A 15,210-nucleotide genomic window follows, 5' to 3' on the forward strand; every position below is an offset into this window, starting at 1 on the left:
CCTCCAGCCCAGATCCTGGGCCATGGACCGCCCCCCGCCCCCCACGGCCTGCACCCTGCCCTTTGCCTCTCCTGGCCCACACTCCCCCTCCCCGGCTGTGCCCCCAACAGTGTGGGCCCAGTGCAGACACCAGCAGGCAGCCTGGGAGGAGCTGCCTCTGCGGGGTCTCTGCTAAGCTCAGGATGCAGTCCTGGGTTCTCTGAGCCCCGGGGGCCTGGAGGACCATGGCAGGGGTGGGAAGGGGTGTGTGTGGGGGGGGACCCTTGTCTCCATTGACCAAGAAACAAGCCGCTTGGGGAGGAGAGCCCCGCTCCTTGAAGGCAGGAGCACGAGCTGCGAGGGCCAGCACCCTTCTCAAGCCCGTGCCTGTCGCCCACCCCACCAGCACCCACCCCCTTCCCTTTCTGGGCACTTTCAGGGAAAGATGAAAATCACAGCGGCATTTCCTGGTTTGGTGAAGGACAGCTCGGCCCTGCATTATTCATGCTGCCTCCAAGTCTCCAGGGCTGACACTCCATTAAGGAAATGGGTGGTTAATGTGGTAATTTGTGCAGGTACTTATGGCCGCAGGGGTTCTGGCCGAGGCTGGCTGGCTGGAGGGCGTCCAGGCCTCCACGCGGAGGCCTCCTGGCTCTTCTCGCAGGTGTGGGAGCCGCGGGCCAGCCCAGGAGAGTCCTTGTGTTTGGGCGCTGTGGTGGGAAGTGGCCTCCAGGGACCCCCCCAAGGGTGCATCAGAGACGGGGTGCACAGGGAGCCCCGCTGCCCTGCCCTTGGGGCCTGGGCAGAGCTCGGGGTCATGTGCAGAGAGAAGGCCAGGGGACATGCTCCAAGGCTTGCGGGGAATGCCGATCCCCAGTCCTGAGCCTGGGAAGCCCCTGGGGCCAGGGTCCTGCCACCATGTGCCCATCGCCAGTCACCAGCCGAGCCAGTCCTACTCCTGTGACCTCCAGGCTCAGAGCTGGCAGGGGCCACACCTGTGTTTGGGCACAGTTCCTCGCTCAGGTTTGCCAATCAAACCAGTTAGCCCATGATAGGGCTTCCCGGGGCACAGCCGGTGCTCAGAGAACACCTGTGCGAGCCGGGGCTGTTCCAGGGTCTTCGGGTGGAGTCGGGGGCCTCCTACCAGCGGAGCGTTGGCTGTGCCCGGCGGGCTCTGGGCTGGCCCCGCTCGGCCCTCCGGAGGCCACAGCAGCCCCCCAGCGAACGGGAGGCCCAGGAGCTCAGGGCCCGGACACCACCTCAGAGGTGCAGGGCACATGGCGGGAGAGAGAGAGAGAGAGAGAGAGAGAGACCCGCAAAGACCCAGGCACACACTTAGGAGCAGAGAGAGTCACCGAGCAGGACAGGGAAGAAGGCGTGGGCGGAGACCAGGAGAGAAGCAGGACTGACAGGGGGGAGCAGGAATCTGGGCAGCTGCGGCTCCTCCTATGTGGGGTGGGGTGTGGAGGGCTCTCCGTCACCTCCTCAGCACATGGGGTTCCCCCCAACCTGACCAGGTGAGGTGCTGGGCAGCACAAGAACCCCAGAGCTCGCCCTGCCGTCTGCTGCACCCCCCACTCTCCCCAGCAACCCCAGGCCCAGAGAGGATGCCCCCGTGGGCCTGGGTCCCTCCCCGCCATGAAGTAGTGGGGTGAGGGCTCAGCGGCTGGCCAGAGGCGCCAAGAACCCGCATATGCAGGACCATGGTGCCACCTCGTGGCCGCCCCTCAAATCACAGCCTGGCTGGTTGCCCAGAAGCTCGCAGCAACCCCAGGGCAGGGGGTGCATCTGAGGCCACTGAACCCCAGGCCACACTCTCCGGGTGGGGTTCCTGGGCTGGCAGCGGGATGGGCACCAGTGACGACCATCAGACAGTGCTTTCAAATGTCAGGTGATGCAGGTACACTTAGCGTAAGTGTGTCCTAAATACTGCATAGACACACTTAGGCTACAAATTAGTTCTTGTGTATCTGAAATTCCCTTTACCTGGGTTTCCTGTATTTTATCTGGCACCCCTCGCCCCAAGTGAGTCTCACGATGACAAAGCTCTCCCACCGTGGGGTAAATGCCATGAGGCTTTTAGGATATAAGGTGGTTCTGTGGTCCCCTGTGTGTCATGTATGGGCTTCGGAGCAGCCCCAGCTAACACAGGAGCACGCCAACCACTGCTGAGAACGCCCCACTCGCCGCATGCATGCTCACTGCCATTGCCGTCACCTCGCAGGTGGGCGATGGGGCTGGGGGAGGCGAGGGCCTGTGCTCATCTGGAGGTGCTCCAGGGCCCCTGCCTGGAACCACGTCCCTCCTGGCCACAGGGAGGAGGGGGTGAGTGATGGACACCGGCGGGCCCAGAGCGGCGAGGGAGGGACCAGCCCAAGGTCACACAGCACGCAGCGTCCACGCAGGGTCTGCGCTGAGAGCATCACGGGATGTTTCCCCAGGCAGGTGAGGAACATGGCCTGTCCATTCGGACGAGGACCATCAGAGAGGTGTGGAGCCTTGCTGAGGTCACCCAGCTTGTGGACGGGACACTGAGCCAAGACGGGGCCTCGGGCACGTTCCCACAGAGCCTCTGCACTTTCCAAGCACGCTGTCCCCAGAGGGCATCATGCACTGTGGTTCCCAGAACAGCACGGAGACCAGCAGAGGAGGCTGGTCCTGGGGCCCGTGTGCAGAGAGCCCAGGCCTCGTGAGAGGCAGGCACAGCAACAGTCAGGGGGTGCAGGCCCCCTGTTCCTTTTCCCACTGGGTGTTTGTTCATCTGTCCGTCCAACGCGGGCTTGGTGAGCACCTTCTGTTTCAGTACTGGGGGCACACGGGGTTTGAGGGTGTGAACTGGCCTTTGGGGAGAAGCACTGGCACCACACGACTACATACCCACTGGGGCAGGTTCTAGGGGCTCCTCGGAAGGGAAGGGAGTCCCATTAGTATGGTGGACGGTGGTCAGGGAGGACCAGACAAAGTGGCTCAAGCAGGAGGGAGTCCTGGGAGAAAAGATCCCGGGCGGACGCCCAGCAGGTACAAAGGCCCTGGGGTGGATGAGCTTGGGTATTGAGGACCAGCGAGGCAGCCAGGGTGGCCAGGTAGCTCTGGGAGGAGACGATGGTAGGTGGTGGGTGGAGACACATCAGAGAGGAGCCCAGATGGCAGCAGCAGCAGCAGCAGCATCGCTGAGGTGGCCGGGGAGTGTGAGCAGAGAGGCCCAGTGTGACTCCACTGGCCCTTGCGGAGGAACAGGGAGAGCCTGTGAAGCAGGGGCTGTGAGAGCCCAGGTGCCAGGGTGGTGGGGGCCCCAGGCCAGGGTGGGAGGGTACACGTGAGCAACGGGCCCACTCGAGATTCACCTTGGCTGCACAATCGGGATTTTCTGAGGGACTGGCACAGGGTCCAAGGGAAAGGCCGCAGCCAATCTGACCCGGGACGGGAGCTGCCCTTTCAGAGAAGTGTGCCGGAGCCAGGGCGTTTGTGCACGCTGAGAGGAGAGCTCTTCCACTGCACCCATGCGGAGGTGTCAGGTAGGTGCTGAGGGAGGCCAGGGAGCAGGGGAGGCGGGGGCAGGAGGCTGGGGCACAGGGGAGGCAGGGGCGCAGGGAGGCCAGGACAGGAGACCGGGGCACAGGGGAGGCAGGGGCAGGAGGCTGGGGCACAGGGGAAGCCAGGGCACAGGGGAGGCTGGGGCAGAGGGGAGGCCAAGTCAGGAGGCACAGAGGGCCAGGAAGGGAGGCCGCCTTCAGGAGCTGGAGCGCCGGGCTGGCACTGAAGTCTGTGGGCCCAGGTGAGGTCCCCACCCGGCCCCAGCCGGCCTGCCCGACGTCACAGGTGTTTGCCAGTGTCCACCCCACGGAGGCCTGGGGACGGTGGTCACAGCCGCCTGGGCAGGACAGCGAGCAGTCCACACCCCTGTCCTTCGGCGTGCCGCAGACTCCCAGGAGCGGGTACCTCCCTCTCTCTTCCCGGATGGGTAAACCAAGGCCTCAGGAGGTGGAGGGAACGCGGGGTTTCCTTCTGGCTCCCTGAACGGCCTGCTAGTGTCCAGGGGCTGCTACAACAGAGCCCCACAAACCTCCGGGCTTAAAACCACACAAATGTATGATCTTGACACTCCAGGGGTCAGAAGTTTGACGAGGACCTCCTGGGGCTGAAATCAAGGTATGGGCAGGGCTGTGTCCCTCCTGGAGGCCCTGGGGGAGTCCAGCCCTGCAGCTTCCTGGATCGTGGCCTCGGCCTCCGTTTGAAAGTCAGCAGTGTCTCACTGTGGCCTTCTCTCTGCCTCCTGCCTCCGATCCTAAGGACCCTCCTGACTGCATGGGGCCTGCTCATCCAGGATCATCCATGTGTTTTAAGGACAGCTGGTCAGAGGCCTTAATCCCCCCCACCCCCCCCCACCACCTTCCTTGCCCTTTGCCACGGAACAAAGCCATTCACAGGTTCCTGGTGGGAGTCTGAGAGCTGCCTATTGCAATCCCCAAACATCATCCTGCCTCAGGGCCTTTGCACCTGCTGTGCCCTTACTGCAATGCTCTTTCTCCTGGTATTTACCAGGGTTTCTCTTTATCATGCAGGTCTGCTCCCATCACCTTCCCTCAGAGGTGAACTAAATCACGTGCCACCCCTCTGTCTTCCTACCTGCCCACTTGCTTCCCGCACCCATCACCACCTGGAAGTCTAGAATGTCGACACGTTCCACAGGACGTGTTTTCTGCTGGCCTCCTGTCTGGGTTTCTCTTGGCCTGCTATATCCCGGGCATGCTGAGCGATTCAGTGAATGAACTCATCGATACCGGCGAGAAGGAGCCCGATTCTCAGACAAGAGAAGGAAATTCTCCAACTGAGAGAGAGGTGGCCTTCTGTGGCTGCCCTTTGCACTTAAATACGAAGCCTGTACGTGAAACTGGGAAGCAGACCCTGGCAGAGATTGCCCGGGGGCCAGGGGGTGTGCTTGGGGTCCACGTCCATTTCTCACAGAGACAATCTGGCTGCATCCGAGCCCTAACCAAGTCCCACGGATCCCACGGGAACCCCGAGCGGGCGGCCCTGAGTCGGATGGAATCAGGCCAGGCGGGCTGGGCCGTCGCTCTCCCACGCTGACCAGGCCCTGGCAGTTCTTTCAACCCACAGAGGTGGACAGCTGAGGGCCATTTTCTGGCAGCCGGGGGATGAGTCCCTCATACTGAGGGGTATCCAGGCAGTAGGGTGTCCCCACGGTGTCCAGGTCCACGGTGGACAGAGGGACAGGAAGAAATCCCAGGAGCATGTTAGGAAGCGTGCCAGGCAGTGGGAGGGGAGCCCCACAGGACACGGGGATAGGACGGGGGTGCGTGGGGTGCCCCTGGTGCATGAACCCGGCCTTGGGTAAAGTGAGGGGGCCCAGCTCTGGCCAGCCATCTGGGTGACCAATGGCAAGCTGTCATGTGTGTCTGGGTCTCAGTTTGACCACATCCGTTGTTTCTAGAGTGTCACAAAAGACCCCAAATACACACTGCCTTCTCCACGTGGGGACTTGGGATTTCTAATGTGTTTTTTCTCTTGCCGAACGATGATTGTATGGTTAGGTCACAGTGACGTGGGGGGCTCTGCTGAACCTTGGCGCTGGGGCCCTAGGGAAGGAGCCAGCGGGACCCCCCCCCATCGCCAGGAGCTTGGGTGTGCAGGGACGGACAGACCTGTGAGCAGGGACCCAGCCCCCAAAGTGGGGAGGCTCCAGGGCTGCAGCTTCTCTGGAGGCAAAAGTCCCTTCTTCTTGGGGCTCCTGGCGACGCTGGCCCCAGCTGGGGTCCTTGCTTTCCTGGGTCTGGATTCTATCTGCGGCTCATCACCCTGCTCTGCTGCACCCCCCCGCCCCGGCCTTCACAGACTTTTTCATCCCCTGAGGAGCTCCCCTAGGCCGGGCGGGCAGCTGCACCCTCTGTCCCACCAGGTCCCCCGAGACCTGCTGTCGCCCTGGGTTCTCTCCCCGACTGCAGTGACTCCTCCCTGCTGGCCTCTGAGGTCTCTGCTGCAGCTTCTGCCCCACACATCCCAGGAGACACCCCAGTCCTCTGGTCCCCAGAGCTCAGCAGGGGGCAGACAGGAACAGTAAGACAAGGGGCCCAAATTAGCCCCCGAGGATGAGAGCATGGGGGGACCCTGAATGGCAGAGCGGACTCCCCTCCCCTGGGGCCTCTGCCCCAGACAGGGGTCCCTGCTCCCAGCTCCCAGCCCCTGCCTGTGGCGAGCACCTTTTCCCTGGTCCACCCTCCAGAAGCAGGTCCCTTTGTCACTCTGGGAGTGCTGAGACCCGCCTCTCCCAGGGCTTCCTGGGGCCTGCTCCCCGGCCCCAGTCAGCACCACTCAGGGCTCAGGGCAACCCAGGCCTTCTGAGGGTGACACAGACACATAGTAGCGTCACTCGGTCTCCCCCATGAGGGCCAGAGAACACCGGGCCCCTGATGGCAGACGGGGCTGGTGGGGAAAGGTCTGGAGTAGTCCCTGGGGCTCGTGGCAAATTTCCACAGACACAGCCAAGGTCCTGGGCTCGGGCTCCAGGGAGGCTTCCTCCTGCCTCTCCTGGCTCCTGGGCTGGTGGCCGTGTTGCCCACCTCCCCTCCGCCCTCACACAGCGCCTTCCCAAGTCCCTTCCTCTGGGTCCTCTCTTCTTTCACGGACACTTGTCAGTGCACTTAGGGTCCATCCAGCTAATCCCGGATCACCTCCTCATCTCAGGACTCTTAACCTCATCCACAAAGACCCTTTACCAGTAAGGTTCCAGCCATAGGCGCAGACGTGGGCACATCTTTCAACGCTCTAAACCCGGGGTCTCTGTCCACCGTCCACTGAGAACACCTGGGAGGCCTGTCCTTAGGCTGTGGATTCAGACCACAGCCCTTTCCCGAGAACATTCCAGAAAGAGCAGATCCGCGGGGCACATGTTCATGGCCTGGAACCAGTGGTAAAAGCCTGCCTCGTCGATGGGGAGCGTTCCTGACTATTGGGCAACAGGAAATCTTGTAGGAGGGGGCGCCTTACCTCACTGTGCTTTCAATCAGCTTCTCAAGGGGTAACGGACACCGAGCTGCACAGGACAGGTGGCTGTCTGCACCCTGCAGCCGTCACCTAAAGGAGACCCAGAAGCACGGGTCACCCTACAGGCCCCTCCTGCCCCTGCGTGGGGACAGCGGGGTCCCCGGGGTTCCTAACCTGCTGGGAGAGCAGGTGCACAGCTCGGCGCCCCGCCCTCTGCGTGGTCTCTGCAGACCCGGGGCCCTGGGGCCCTTGGGCGACGGGAGGGTCCCTGATGGCAACATGGGCCCCTGACACTGCTGGACTCTGGAGGGCAGGGTGCCGCTGTGGTCCCTTCCGTACTTACTACGTGATCCACGCGACGTTGCCCTGAGTGTAATTAAATCCGGCGGAGGCGCTGGCGGGCTCCCGATGACTGCCGTCCCTCGTCCCTCGTGGCGACTGCTTCTCCCTGCCGTGCACACTTGAGGGGCCGGTGTGACTTCCACAAACCCGAAGCCCGGGCTGTGCACCGGCTGACACGCTGCCCGACCCAGACGCCCTTCGGTGCTGTTCCTCAGTTCAGCTTGAAGTTTGGGGTGAGACCCAGACTCCTAGCTCTGAGGGCCCCGCCCCCCCGCGGCTCCGGTCCTCAGCGGGCATCCTGACAGTGGCTGCTAGCGTCCCAAGCTTCCTCGTCCCCATTTTATAGTAAAGGAAACAAGGCCCAGAGATGTAGTAACCTGCTGGAAGTCACAGAGCCAGAATCCAAGCCCGGCTCTGTCTGAATACTGCGAGCCCCTCCCTTCAAAAACTCCTCCTCTCCCGACCCCCAGGGCAGGTGAAAGCAGGTCCCACCTCTCCTGGGGAACGGCCGGCAGGTGGCAGCCAAAGCCCTCCTTCTGGCACCCGACGGGCACCGCTGATTTACCAAATGCTAATAACTCGGAGAAGGAAGCCAGGCCCCAACGAGGGGGTTGTGGCGTGAGTCTGCAGATTCGCTGCTGGAACCACCTGTGGGGCCGGGGCAGGGTGGCCGGGCGGGCTGGACTCAGCCCAGCCCAGGCCTGGGGGCTGGGGTCTCTGGGGCGCGTGGTCCAGGCCAGCCCCTGGTGGGAGGGGCTCCAGCAAGGTCCAGGGTAGAACTTCCGTTCCGGCCCCTCCCCACCCTCGGCAGAGGCTCCTGCATTGGGGGAGGTTTCCCACAGAGCCTCATCTTCCTGGCTGTCTTGCCCAGGCCCAGGCGGGCGGGATGGAGCTTCTGGGGGGCCCTCTCTCCAGGCCCGACCAAGGCGGCCCTGCAGCCTAGGGACTTGGGGTCCCTTCAGACCCAGAGCAGTTGGGTTCCTCAATGTCCCCATCTGTAAGATGGGGAAATGACAACTCCCGCCCCTGCATGGGTCCCCGCCTCACATGTGCCTGTAAGGGGTCTGCGAGGGGCAGGGAGGCAGGGGCCCCTGTGAGCCGAGACCCCAGATCTGGGGGCGGAGAGTCTCCCTTTGTGCAGGGGTCTCCAGCCAATTTTTGGATGCTGTTGTTAGCAAAGTACGGTTTGGCCGGGCCGAGAGGGAACGAACCATACCTGACTTGCAGCAACAGCCCCCACAAGCCGCAGAGCCACGCGGAGCGGCGACCGCCCACCGTGCTGCCGCATGGGCTCCCGATGCTCCACGCATCGCCCTGATGGCACTGGGGGTGTGTGCCCCTGACAAGGACCCTTGGCCACCTCTGAGCCCCGTCCCGACCCAGCCTCCACCAGCAAGAGCCCCGAAGCCTCCTCTCTGGTGACTTTCCAACCCCCTGCTCCTTGGCGAGGGACCCCATCATCCCTGTCATGTGCTTGGAGTTGACCCCATCTCCCCGCTCCATGGCGACCGTCCCAGATAACGGCTTCCTTACGAAGCAACAGGCGGTACCGGGGGAGGCCCCCATGCCCCTCTCGCCCCCACAGGGACCTTCACATGAGGTCGTCCCGCTGGATGACTCCAACCACGACATGTCACACGTGGCCTAGGTGGGATGGGTGATGGCCATGAGCCAGTGTTCCCTACTTCCCTGCATCCCGGGTGCCGCAGCGGCCAGCTCTCCCGACGTCTCGCGGCCTGGGCCCAAGCACGGAAAGCACAGCAGAAGCTGGACGGCGTAGGAGGTGACCCAGGACTCCTGGGGCGGCAGGGGTGGGGGGGCTGGTGGCACCCCAAGCCTCATCCCCTGAGTGCCAGGGCAGCGACTGTCCTCCAGGCCCTGAGCGATGTGCTCGCCTTCCGCCTTCACCGCTGGCCCAGGCTGGGCCCTCCGATCTGGAAGCTTCTGTCCCGCACTGGGCGGTGTTCCCAGGAGCTCTCCTGCAGTCTGATCGGCTTTTCTTCGTCGGGAGCTCGCATGGGCTGCGTCTCCGAAGAGATCCAGTGCTTAACTCTCTGTTCCTTGGTCTTTCTGTCTTACCTTCCAGGAGGCCCTGCCGTCACTTCAGATTTCCCCTATGTGTATCTTCTAAGCCTCCGGTGGCTGGTGCGTGTTCTCCTGCGGTTTCCATCGCAGGAACTGTTCTTGGCTCACAGGAGCCCCATCTCTGTCTGAGGTCGGCCCGCTCCCCGTGCTCCCTCCCTCAAGCCTCCTGCCTCCCTGAGGCCGGCCCCCCTCACACGCCCACGGCCCATGGTTGGGGGGTGAGGAGGACCCCTGAGCGGGCCTGCAGGTCACAGGGAACTGGGTTGAACAGCAATCTGGGTGGTGCCCCGGAGAAGGCCCTGCTCCTCCTGGTTTTACAGATGTGACCACAAAGTCCGGACGCAGAGGAATGACTCACCCCAGGTCACGCAGCTTGGACAGGGCAGCACTGGGCATCCCCTTAGTTCAAGGCACCGGCTGGGGCGCCTCCTCTCGAGTCCTGCAGCGTGCCCTGCTCACCCCACAGCCTCCAGAGAGCCTCCCGGGCGGCTCAGCCTCACCTAGGAGTCCAGTTCCTTTGCCCAGGAATTCAAAGGACATTCCGGGATCCGACGAGGCAGAGCTAGCAGGCTCAGAGCTGGAGCCGGCTCCAGTCTCCTCATCTGCCATCCTATCGAGGGACCCGTCGGTTCTCTCTGTCCGTGGGGGACCTGGCGGCCAGCACAATCGGCGCTGGCGTGTCTTCGTCCACTCAGCTGACACCGGGCAGCAAAGGGCAGCACAACAGCAGGCCCGTCAGGACAGGGCCACGCCGCGGCAATGGTGGCAGGTGCCTTTGTCACTGTGATCCTGATCCACGGCTCTTCCTCGCTACCCTGCTCTCTATCCCCAGCAGATTCCAAGGCTCTCCTTGAAGATCTGTGGGACTCCCGGGGGCAGGGCGTGGCCCCGTGGGCCGTGGCTGGCACGGTGCAGGCCCCCCAACTAAGTGTGCCGGGTCCTGTTAAAATGTCATTCTGTGTGTCCAGGTCTTGGTTTCTAATATGACATTCTCCAAGGAAAGGAACCAGGGGTCCTTAGAGGAATGGAGGAGTCTAGGACTGGGGCAGGGAAAATACTTGCCTGGAGCATCATTTTAGCACCAGAAAGTAAGGACATGCCAGCACAAAACAAAGCAAAAGTAAAAGACCCAAACCACGTGGATGGGAGCATGTCGAAGCCACATCAGAGCTGAGACAGTGCCCTGTGGCCAATGCTGCAACAATTTGAGCAAGAGAATCAATAAAGGACTATTGGATTATAACCCCAACGTATAAGGTTCAGGCTGCTACCTCCTCCAGGAAGCCTGCCCTAATATCCCTAGCTTGGGCCACTGCATCCTCGGAGCCCCAGGTTTTGAAGTCACTGCAAATCAGGAAAGGTGCCCCTTCCTCCCAACACTTCGCTGCCATCTGCGGGGCAGCTCTCCACTAACAAACAGCTCTGCCTGCACCCTCCACCCCAAAGACAAGGGGCCGCCGATGCCTGGAAGCCCACCAGGTCGGGCTCCCAGCTCAGGTGACTGTCCTGGGACCTCCGTGCCCGTTTCCACATCAGTGAAAGGGAGCTGCAGTTCCTCATTGCCCACCTGTTGTGCAGCTGGGGGCAGGGGGCAGGCTTCCCTGTCCCTGGGACTGAGGGCCCCCCAGGGCAGGTGACAGGGGTTGGAGGTTTTCCCACCCCTGGGACTGAGGGCCCCCCAGGGCAGGTGACAGGGGACGGGAGGCTTTCCCACCCTTGGGACTGAGGGCCCCCCAGGACAGGTGACAGAGGCAGGGGGGCTTTCCTGCCAAGGGCCCACCCAGCAGCCTGCCCCCACCCATCCTGAGTGTGTCTGCAGTCCCTAGTCCTCCGACAAGGCCTCTCTGGGGTCAAGGTTGCTCCCCACCGCCAGCCCCGAAGCCCATCTCCCGGGGGGCCGGGCCTCACCTTCCCTTGCTTGTGGCCCTGGGCCTGCGTGGACCAAGCACTAAAGGCTCCCAGCGCTGGCGGCCTCCATGGCCATGTGCTTTCCCTGCCTCTGGCCCCTGGCGCTGTTGTAGTCTCCCATCCGGGTCTGTCTCTTGCCCACTGCTCTCTCCCTGCCTGTGTTCCCCTGTCTCTGTCTCGAGGGGTGTCTGCATGTGTGTTTCTCCTGGTTCCTGTAACTCTTCCGAGTAAGTGTTTGCATCTCTGCGAGTGTCTCTCTACATGGCTCCGTCTCTGTCTCCCTGTCTCCATCTCTGTCTCTCTGTCTCTGCAACTCTGTCTCTCTGTCTCCACCTCTGTCTCTCTGTTTCTGCATCTCTGTCTCTGTCTTCCTCTCTGTCTCTGTGTCTCCTTCTCTGTCTCTGCCTCCCTCCTCTTCCTTCTCCTCCCTTGCTGATCTCTGTGTTAGGTTTGTCCAGAGCTGGGGTGCACGATGTGCCAGGCCCAGGGGGTGCCTCACAGGATCATAGGAGAGAGCCTGGGACCATCAGCTGCAGGGCGCTGGGGTGTGGAGTGGGCACTGAGGACCCAGTGGCCCAGAGATGAGCTCGAGGCCCTGCCACAGGTGAAGGTTCAGGAAGTCTTCAGAGGGGGGCCCCGTGTGCATGGGCTCAAAGGTGGGGCCATAGGGCGGGGGTGGCCAGCTTGAGGCCCAGAGGCAGGGCACAGGGGGCACAGGGGACCCATAGGAGGTCACCCATTTGGAGGCAGTGGTGTGAGATGCATGTGGGGTACCTGGGGACTGGGCCAGGGTGCTGCTGATCAGACCCCCACCCCCGCATCAGGTGCCAGCCAAGCCCCCCTGGACGAGCTCCAGATTCGCAGCCAGTGCTCGGAGGTCAGGACTTACCACTGGGCCCGATTACTGAGGAGGGAAGTGAGGCACGGAGCAGGTGCATAGAGCCAGGGTCACAGAGCTCAGAAGGGGCAGAGCCATGTGACGGAGCTGGGGACTCATCATGAGTCATGGGGAGCCGCTGATGGTTCTTGAAAAGGGGAGGCATGTCCCAGTGAAGTCAGCATTGAGCACAGACTCAGGGGAGATGGGGAAGGAAGGCTTGTGCCCCTCCCCACCCCACCTGTGAGGACAGGCAGGGCAGGGAGGGGACCGACCTCACAGTTGGCAGCAGCAGGCTGTGGGTGTCAGGAGAACCAGAGCCCCCTCCTCCTCCCTCCCCGCTGTTCACTGCCTCCTGCCCTATAGCACCGCAGCCTCCCCGGGCTGCCACCCCCCCCCACCCCGTCTCCTGCTGCCACCCCACCTCTGGGGCTCTGGGAGCCTTATTCCATTAGGATCCCACGTGTACGCCCTCTATTTTAAGAAGTGAAACTTGGTTCCATTGGAAAGTCTTGAGCCATCAATTTTAATTAAAAAGTTAATATTATTAAAATGGGTCAGGGAACCGCTGAAGAAATCTGCGATATTTCCCCTGCATCGATTGCTTTAATGTTTCATGACCTTTCAGAACATGGGGGGTCGTAGAGCAGTGTTTTGCGAATCCGTGCTGGTGGCCGGGCCCACTTGGTTTCTGTGTTCCCAGAGTACGGGTGTCACAGTGTCCCTGCATGATTGACAGGGTTCTCCCAGGAGCCCTGGCCTGAGTCCCCACACCGGGCCCTCCCTCACTTCCTTCTTCTCCAACTCTGTGCACCCCACAGAGTTGGAGTGCACCACCCACCCCATCTCCAGGGCACCACAGGACCTGCCACCCATGCCTGTCACCTCCCTGAATCCTCCACCATCCTGTGGGGTAGGCGCTAGGGACCCGGTGGGGCTCGAAGCCCTCACCCTTGGCCTGGAAGGCAGGCCTTCCCCAGGGGCCCCTGACCACCCCCCTCACTAGGGGCCCTCCCTTCCCCTTCCCTCACTTGGTAACTGGCCCATTGCAACCCCACCCATGCTCCTCCTCCCTCCCCATGGCCCAGGAAGCCAGGAAGCCGCTTGCATTCAGATCGTATCTCAGACCAGCCTGGGAGGACCACACCCAGAACCTGGCTCTGGGGGGACTAGGAGCTGACCATGCTCAGCTTGTCCTGGAGAGGCCATCTGGGGAGTGGGATGAGGTGGGAGGAAGTCCAGACTTCCTGTTCCAGGATGACCTTTGAAATGTAGCATCCCGGGAACCCCAAGGCCTGTAGTGAGGTGAAGTATGGGGGACTCCCTGCCCAGTCAGTGCCCAAGAGGGGGTTGCAGGGCTCTGGCTCTTGGGGGCTACTCTCCGTCTGCCCTTCTGTGCCAGGCTCCTGCTTACAGTGAGATGCAAACCAGGCAGGGTCCTTTGGGGGCATGTCTGCCCCTCGCCCCAGGAAGGCCTGGATCTCATCTGGGAGGCCTGGATCTCATCTGGGAATGGGGACTCAGCCCAGGCAGAGCTGTGGGACAGATCCCTGGGGTCTGCGGGCTCCCACGGGGGCCTGGTGCCTTGGTGCAGCAGGAGCTTGGCACCCGGGAGACATTCAGTGACCTGCACATGTACAAATGGCCCTATTGGGAGGCCAGTCCCACGGGTCGAGCCGCTGTCCGTGGTGAAATGCAGATGCTGGCCCTGATGGCAGAGGCTATCACCGTCACTGGTAGCAGTGGAACTGCCAATCTCTTTGGGTAGCAATTAAATGTCATTAGCAGTGGCTACTTCTACAAAGACATTTGAAGCCTTTGTGCTTTTTTACATGAAATTTCACAGGAGTCACATGGTAGGGGCACACGTGCAGAAGACGTTGGAGGGCGGAGATGGACCGGACCAGGACTGGGGCTCCTGGAGGGTGGGACGGCCCAGTCCTCTTGGGGCCCGGCAAGTGGCACAGGGCCTGGAGCACCAGAGATGCGCAGGGTTCGTCTGAGCCAATGAGGACACAGGCAGGCTCGGGCCAGGTGTTGTTTGCAGACGGCGTCATCGAGGTAGAAGTGATAGAAGAAGAACCACGCGTGGATCGTGCGCTCCATGCTGGCGACTTTGGACGTTTGTAAGCACCCACGATATCGTCACCACGATCCAGGTAACAGACACGCATATTTGACGCTTCCCAGAGCTTCCTTGTGTCCCCCTGGCTTGTTTTCTTCTGTTAGTTTCTGTAGTAAGAGCATTTAAGGGGAGACCTGCCCTGTAACAAACTTCCAGGGTGCTCCACGTCGGGCTGTTCGCTCCGGCATCGCGGCACACGGCAGGTCCCTGGGGCTTATCCAGCTAACGTGACTGCAACTTTAAAAATCGTTTAAAGGATTTTTCCAGCCTCCTTGAGGTCCAACTGACAAATCAAAATGGTAGATATGAAAGTGCACGACCTGCTGTTTTGATGTGCGCACGCATTGTGAAGGCATCACTGTGAAGCTAAGTGACATAACCCCAAGCTCAGTGTCCATTTTGCTTCTCTTTCCCTTTTTTGCGGCCACCACTCCGGAGCGCCACCCTTCAGCAGCTGTCAAATAGAGGACTCAGTACATGACCGCCTGTCACGCGGCGCAGCTTTAGCTCCTGGGACTTAACTTCTCGCGCCCTTGACCGACCTCTCTCCGTTCCTGGTCCCCGACCCGCGACAACCACCACTCTACTCTCTGCTTCCTGGAGCTGGAGAATTTCTAGACTCTACGGAGAGGAGAGGTCAGGCAGTCCTTCTCTTTCTGAGCTGGGTCATCGCACTCAGCACCACCTCCCCAGGGTCTGTCCACCGTGTTGCAAAGGCATCGATTTCCATCTTTTTTTTTTTAAAGATTTTATTTATTTATTCATGAGAGACACAGAGAGAGAGAGAGAGAGAGAGAGAGGCAGAGACACAGGCAGAGGGAGAAGCAGGCTCCATGCACCGGGAGCCCGACGTGGGACTCGATCCCGGGTCTCCAGGATCGCCCTCTGGGCC

Source organism: Canis aureus, chromosome 2 (genome assembly GCF_053574225.1).
Source record: "Canis aureus isolate CA01 chromosome 2, VMU_Caureus_v.1.0, whole genome shotgun sequence".
Lineage (NCBI taxonomy): Eukaryota > Metazoa > Chordata > Mammalia > Carnivora > Canidae > Canis > Canis aureus.